Below are 7,669 nucleotides of genomic sequence, written 5' to 3' on the forward strand. Positions count from 1 at the left end.
CACATTTGTCTTAATTGTTGTGATTTGTGGTTGATTTTTGAATGATTTACGGCGTGTGCAGCGCCAGCGGGATTAATTGTTTTTTAAATGTCAGCAGGGCCAAAGACATATTTTATTTAAAGTAAGATGCATACTAAAATAAATATTTATTATTCCATATCAGAATAATATCCAATTTTAGTTCATTTAATTTTTTTAGATACTGCATGTATATTGTCCAGGTTAAATACCTTTAAAAACACCCAATCGGATTAATTGTCAACCCTTTACCACATGGGCCGCAAAATTGAAATACTTTAATTACCCGAATAAAAAACATTTAACAATTTAATCTGAGCGTATCAATTGCCCACTCACACGAACACACACTCACGCTCTTTCTCTCTCTCGGCCAAATCCACTCCCAATTTATCACTCAATTAGCACAGAAAAATGTAGTAGTATTTACTACGCTTCTGGGCTCTCTCTCACGCTCATGCCATCTCTTTTCTTTCGCATACACCCATCTCTTTCGCCGTCGACGTCGCTGCCTTGGCACAGCGTGAGAAACTCTCGTCGGCTTTCTGGTATCGGGTGTTCATCTCAATGAAATTGTAGCATATTTGTTGCCATATCGAGATTAAATTTTCAAAACACAAACGAGCACAGCACGAGAGAGCCAGACAGAGAGGGCAATAGGCGGTGAGAGAGAGATGGCACGATCCGAGGGGAAAGAGAGAAAGAGAGCGAACGGAGTTTCGCTTGTATGCGTGGCTTGTAAGCTTTTGTATAATATTTGAGGTGGGCATGAATTGTGGGCGGTGGGGAGTGCGGAGGTGGTTCCAGTGGGTGGTTGGGTGGCTGGGTGTTTTGTGGGTGGTTCGTTGGGGTCGCGATTTATTGATGACGTCGACGACGACGGCGCCGCCGACTGCGCTGCGACGACCGTGTTAATGTGTTTGTTGCTCTCTGGCATAAAATTATGTTTTATTTTATTTAACATGTTCTGCCTCGATTTTTGGCAGTCCTTGTCATAATTCCCGTGAAACGTTCGAGGAGTGAGCGAGAGGGCCAAAGGGGTCCTGGGCGAAAGGAAGTCCTTTTTTCTGGCTCGAGTGCTAAGCAACAACAATCGCCGACAGTTGTGCGCTGACGATGATGATGATGTTGGTATGTTGGCAGAGGCTGCTTCATTGGGTTATGCTTATGGGTTTGTATTTGGGTTTGAGTTTGCGTCTGGGCTTGGGTTTGGGTTTGGGTTTCGGTTCAGACCTCACACTCACACACGAGTGGCTTAAATCCCTGTGTGATTGTACAGTGGCCACTGGCAAATTAGCAGGCGTCAATTTTCGCTATACTGAAAGTACTTTGTAAATTATTTTGTCTTTAATTTGAGTTTTTGTTGATGTTGTTTTTCCGACTATTTTCAAATTTAAATTTTATTAAAATTTTAAAACCAAATTTATGTATTTATCATTATTTATTTATCCATTTTATGCATATTTTGGATATTGGTTTTTGGATTTCACAAAAGAAAAAATTGTAAGGTTTCGAATCAATTGTTTTAATTTTAAATGCCGAATTTCTTATATGGGGGATCCTAGAAGGATAAATATTTTAAATATTTTTCTTTTTTTTTTAACGAACATTAGAAAGTTTACTGTGTACACGAGTGTCCGTTGGCACTGTGTGTAAAAGGAAGTGTACAGCGTTGTAGGCCGTCGTCGTCGTCATCGCTTGCTGTTGCTGCTGTGCTGTTGATGTTGCTGCTGTTGCTGCTGATGTTGCTGATGTGCTGATGTTGCTGCCGTTGTTCGCAGTGTGGTTGTTGGCGAGGGAGGGACAATGGGTCTGTTTGTCGCTCGGTACCCGGTTGCCGGTCTTCTGCCTTTTCCCCCGCCCCTGCCCTTTTCTCGTCCTGCCCTCCCTTTTCCCTGCATTTCCCTCATCCTGCCGATATCTGTATCTGTATCCGCATCTGTATCTGTGTAAATGCGTTGGTTGTTGGGTTGTTTCGTCGTTCCTCCCCCTCACAATGCCTACCCCCTCACACCCCCTTTCGTGTGTGTGCGTATGTTGTATGTTGGTTCCTGTGCCTGTTCCTATTCCTGTTACTTTTGCTGTGACGGCGACGGAGACCAGAGCACAGAGCATACAGGGTCTCCCAGGATGTGTGGGGGTGGGGAGGACTATTAGCTAATGACAACTCAAAAGGAATAAGCCAACCGTAAGTTATATAGTCTCAAATAATTATTTCAAAAAATATTTTCTCTGGCAACTAAGCTAACATGAATGGACTTAAAAAAATCGGAATTATTAAAATCCCTGAAATGATTAATTAACCTTTTATAACAGAAAGGATGCTCAAATGCTGACATAATTGCCGCCACTTCAAATAAAAATTTATTAAGAAAATGTTCCATTTTATTATATTTCCAAAACTTATTATTTCTTACTTTGATTACGCGATTTTGACTTATAGTTTATCTTATTAATGCAGCATTGAAATTAAGTTAATTTAAGAATATTTAAAATTATATTATATTATTATTATATTATTATATTATTATATTATACATATGTTGTATTATTTCCTAGTTTGATTATGCGATTCTATGATATTGTATCATTGTAATGAAATTAGTTTAAAAATAAATATTTTCAAAATGTTCAATTTCTTTAAATTGTCTTAATTCTAGGATAATAATATTAATATTATATTATTATAATATTAAGCTGTTACCCACCTTGTCAGTATATATCGCTACGAATCACCCTGTTCTGGCTGCCAAAAGCGGCTGTAAAAACAATTTAATGCATAAAACGACAAAAATCTGGTTTTCTCAAAAACCAAAAGCCCAAACCAGCAGCAACAACAAAAGCAAGCGACGAAAGCGCTGCCACCAGTTGTTGGATTCAGGAGGGGGTGGGGGGATTGTCCCGGAGGGAGTTAGGAAGTTGATGTTGCTGCTGGAAGAAGAACTCACAGCAACAGCATTAGCAACAGCAACACCAAAGACAGCAGCAACAGCAACAATACAAGCACCAGCAGCTCCAGCAACAGCAGCAACAACATTAGCAACAGCAACACCAAAGCTAGCAGCAACAGCAACAACAACAACGTACGTTGCAGCAACAGCAACTACATGAGCAGTAGCAACATCAGCAGCAAATGTTGAGATTACACTAAAAGTAACTGCCAACGGCAGCAGCGACGCCAGCAGAGGCAGCAGCAGCAGCAGAATGCAACGCATTTGGAGAGTGCAGCACTAAAATCAATTATGTAGCCAGCGCAGCAGCAACATCGCAGGAGCAGCAGCAGCAGCAGCAGCAAAAGCAACAGCAACAGCAACAGCAACAGCAACAACAACAAGAGCGTGAAAATAGTAGTGGAAAAAAAAAGAGAAATAGCAAAGCAGCAGACGATAGCAAAAAAAGGGGGGATAGGGGGTTGAAAAGTTGGAAAGAGTAGGCAAAAAAGGGGCGAGGTGGGGCGGTTGGAAAGTGGGCGGGCAGGAGGCGGCACAAGTGTCTGTTTGTCGCTGCGTCGGTCAGTCGGCAAATATGTTGCGCATTTGTGAGCGGGTGAAAGAGAGGGCCATATGCAGAGCGACAGAGACGGCGATCGGTCGTCAACTGTTGTAACTGTTGTTTTGCTACTGCTTGTTGTTGTTATTATTGTTGTTGTTGTTGTTGCTGGAAGGTGGCTGGGCGAAAAGCCGAATGCTAGTAAAATGCGTGCAAAAGCAAAGCCAAGAGGAAAATACAAAAAAAGAAAAGCTGCAGGGCGAAGCTGGGAATACCCTTATAAAGTTATTATACCCGTACTCTTTGTATTAACAATAAATGCGTGCAACATAAGCCGGAATAGTTAATAAGACATCTCATGTTTATATTTATTATATATATGTATTTCATCTGTCAATTCTCATAAGAAATAGTACCCAAATCAGAATAGAAGAATGAAGGGAAATGTCATTGTTTAGTTAAGTTGAATACCAATTTTAAAGTCTTATATATTTAAAAAGTACTTATACTTTGATCATTATATTTTTTACTTTAAATATACAACTATTAAAAATTGCAATACATTTTATATAATTTTATACATTAAGCAGGACAGTTTATTTAAATTTGCTTTGTTTTAAATTAAATTATTCAAATAAATTTAATATTATCAATAATTATATAATAATAACATGAAAAGGTAAAGTTATTGCTTAGATCTCAAAGCTACAAATTTGGTAGAGTACAAAAAAAAAAACACATAAAAACTGAAAAAAAAAACATAAAGCCAAAAGCAGCAGCAGTAAACGATGAACTTTGCTGGCTGCTTTTTGTTGTGGATGGTTTGGGTCTAAAGCAGACACCTTTCCACGTGCAGGTCGGTACCCCGCACCCCCGCCAAGACCCCACCTTTCGCCCCCCTTCCCCCTCGATCCCCTTTGGGGTCTGTAGAAAATAATCAGCGAAAAACGTAGGAGAAAAAGAGCGTGCAAAATTATGCTGAGTGCTTGGCTGGCTGCCACACAAAGTGAAAGAAAGGCAACGACAACGACGACGTCTTCACCGCCCCCTCGGGCCTCTCAGACCCCTCAGTCCCCTCAGAGCCCTCCTCCCCCCCGAAGAGCCCCCTTTTCACAGCCGCCCCTGGACTGTCCTCCACCCTCTAGGCTCTCCTTTTCACGAGAGCAGCATAAATACGAGAAAAACGGCAGAGAAAGAGGAAAAATCAAGGAGGAACTTGGGGTGGTGCAGGGGCGTCGGCGAGGTGGGGGGGGTTTGCTTTGCCGGCAGATACTTCGAGATTTCGCCCCCAACCCCTTTCCCTCCACTGGTTTTCATGCATTTTATCAGTCGACGCTGACGATTTTCTTGGCGTTTTTATTTTTATTATTTCTTTTTTTCTCTCGCTCTTTGCTCGGTTTCGTTTATGATTTTTTTTCCCTCTGCTCTGCTCTGGTGTTGGGTTTTTGTTTTTATTTGGGTTTCGTTTTGGGATCGGGCAAATGTATCTGTATCTGTATTTGTATCTTTATATGTGGCGCTGCTGCTGTTGTTGTTCTGCTTATTGTTGTTGTTGTATCGCTTTTGTATCTTTTAGCGCTGTTTTGAGTTAAGCAATTGATGGATATGGTTTATTTATAACGCTTGGCGACCGAAACCGAACCGAACTGAACTGAACCGAACCTCATCATCCTCTCCATCGTCATCGTCATCGCCATCGCCATCCTCATCATCGTCATCGGAATTCGAATTCCGGCGATGTCGAGCAGCTCGCACAATGAGTGCGGACGTGTATCTGAGTATCTGCAAGATACTCTTACTCGTATTCGTACTCGTACTCACTTATACGCTCGCTCGCTCGCTGGCTGCGTTCGATAAACGTAAGCGTAATAATATTTTATTGAAATTTGTTTTCTTGCCTGTACTTGCCTCGCTCTCTCCTTTCCTCTTCCTCTCTCTGGGTATTTTCTTTTCGTTGCGGCTGCACGGGAAATAATTGATCTTACAAAATTTCTAAGCTTTCAGTCTCAAACATTTTTTTAGAAAAATTATTTAAGTATATAAAGTACGTATTTAAAGTATATAAAGTACTTAATTTAAGTAGTAAGTCAGTAAATTTAATATTATGTTGTGTTGTTTACGTATGACACGTTATAATTTAAAAGAATTTAAACAAACTTATTTACTTAAAAAAATGACATCAGCTTTCAAGCAGAAATAAAAATATTTTAAGCTTTATTTTAAACCATAAATAGCTGACATTTATTGGATAATTGAAAAAATTAGCACTTTTTAATTTAAAACAGATCAAGAATTATGTTGTAAATAGTAAGAAATTTAAAAGAGAACTGTGGAAGAATTAAGTATAAATATTTTATTACTAAAATTGAAGCAAATTTACTTTAACTGGAATTAACTTCTTTTAACTTTGACCTTAATATAAATTTAATTAATAAAGACATATATTTCTACGAAGAAAATTAGACATTTAAAATGTAAACATATTAATAATAACATATATTTCTACTAATAAATCCTTAAGGTTTAAATCGATTGATAATAAATTTGTATAAAATAACGAAAATATAATACTATAGATAAAATTAAAGTCGATTAATGATAAATGTATACGAAATGAAGCATAAGAATGCAGTGTTTTCAGTGTTGAAAGACTATGGGACAGAGGGGCCTTCATTTCTTTTGTCGCTGCTTGCTTTTTTGCGCTCCGCTATAAGTATCTGTTGGATAAATATGAGGTTAAAGCGCTGCCTGCTGCCGTCTGTCTGCCTGTAGTTTTTTTTTTTTTTCACTTCACTACAGTTCAGTTCACTTGCATCTGTAGCTGTATCTGCCTCTGCATCTGTATCTGTGTCTGTACTATCTGCAACCGTATCTGTATCTGTACCTGCAGCTGTAGTAATATCCATACTGATACCCGCGAACTCGAACTCGAACCCAAACCCAAACCCGCACCCGTATCCGTATCTGCATCTGCATCGGTGTGTTTTCTTGGGTCTCTTCTGGTCTGGAGTCGAGTGCAGCGCATTTTGATTGTTCGCCTGCTCTTTTGATGAAAACATAAATATCACAACGCCGCCGAGAGAAAAGAGCCCGAAAACGAAGCCTCAAGACATCCAAGAAGTGGATGAGGATGAGCCACACAGTGCGATGATGATGGTTTCCACCATCGGAATTTCTAGCCAGTTCTCTCGATTCCTGTTCTCGCATTTGGAATGAATGAAAATGGTTTTCCTCTTTCCCGCTCTATTTTCTTTCTTCATTTTTGGTTTTGTGAGAGTTACAACTTCTGGTGTTCTTGGTGTTTTGTTTTTCGTGTTTTCCGAGTGCGGTAAATTGATACGGCAATGGTGGCTTAACACTGGGCGTATGACTTCTCTATTAATAAGCCTAATTAAAGCCACGGAAAATACTATTAGGCCCTGGAATATTGCTGCAGGCTGGCCTAATACTGTTAAATTGGATTTTATTAGAGATTAATTTCTAATTTTAAGTTTTGAATAAAGATATCCAATATCAGCAAAGAAGGGAATTAATTTGTGAAGGATTAAATTCAATTTTAAAGGTTTTACAATCAGTTTATAAATCAGGCGATGAGAGATCTTGTAAGTCATTGGAGTGTTTTATTATTATTTTGTTTTTAATTTATACTTTATGCAATACCAGGTTTTATTTTCCCCATCAAATTAAAGAAGTCATTAAAAAGCTTAAAAAATATATCTTTCCATTTAATTTGGATGTGAATATATAATGTTAAAAAATAGACTGTAATTATAATAAATTGCACTGTTTTGTATTTAACTACTATGTTTAAATTTCCTATGATTAAAAATAAATCATGTAGATTTATAAACTTTCTTAAATGAAAGTATTATTAGTCAATGCTTAAATATGGTTTTTGTTTATTAAATGACGAATTTCTTGACTGACTAATAATAAATATAACAACAAATATGTGTCATTTAATTAAAAGGAAATCATGAAGTAGAATTCTTTTGACATAAAAAAATCCCAAATAAAGTTTTGAATTTTTGAATAACTTTACTTTGTTTAATGGTGAAATTTTAAAGCATTGAACAAGGGCACTCTTTTGTTTGCCGATTTACTATTTCGCCTCCAAGAAATGTTTAAGATAGACTAAAAATAAATCGAATATCAGGGAGAA

The sequence above is a fragment of the Drosophila elegans genome, unplaced genomic scaffold (genome assembly GCF_018152505.1).
Source record: "Drosophila elegans isolate 14027-0461.03 unplaced genomic scaffold, ASM1815250v1 contig_208, whole genome shotgun sequence".
Lineage (NCBI taxonomy): Eukaryota > Metazoa > Arthropoda > Insecta > Diptera > Drosophilidae > Drosophila > Drosophila elegans.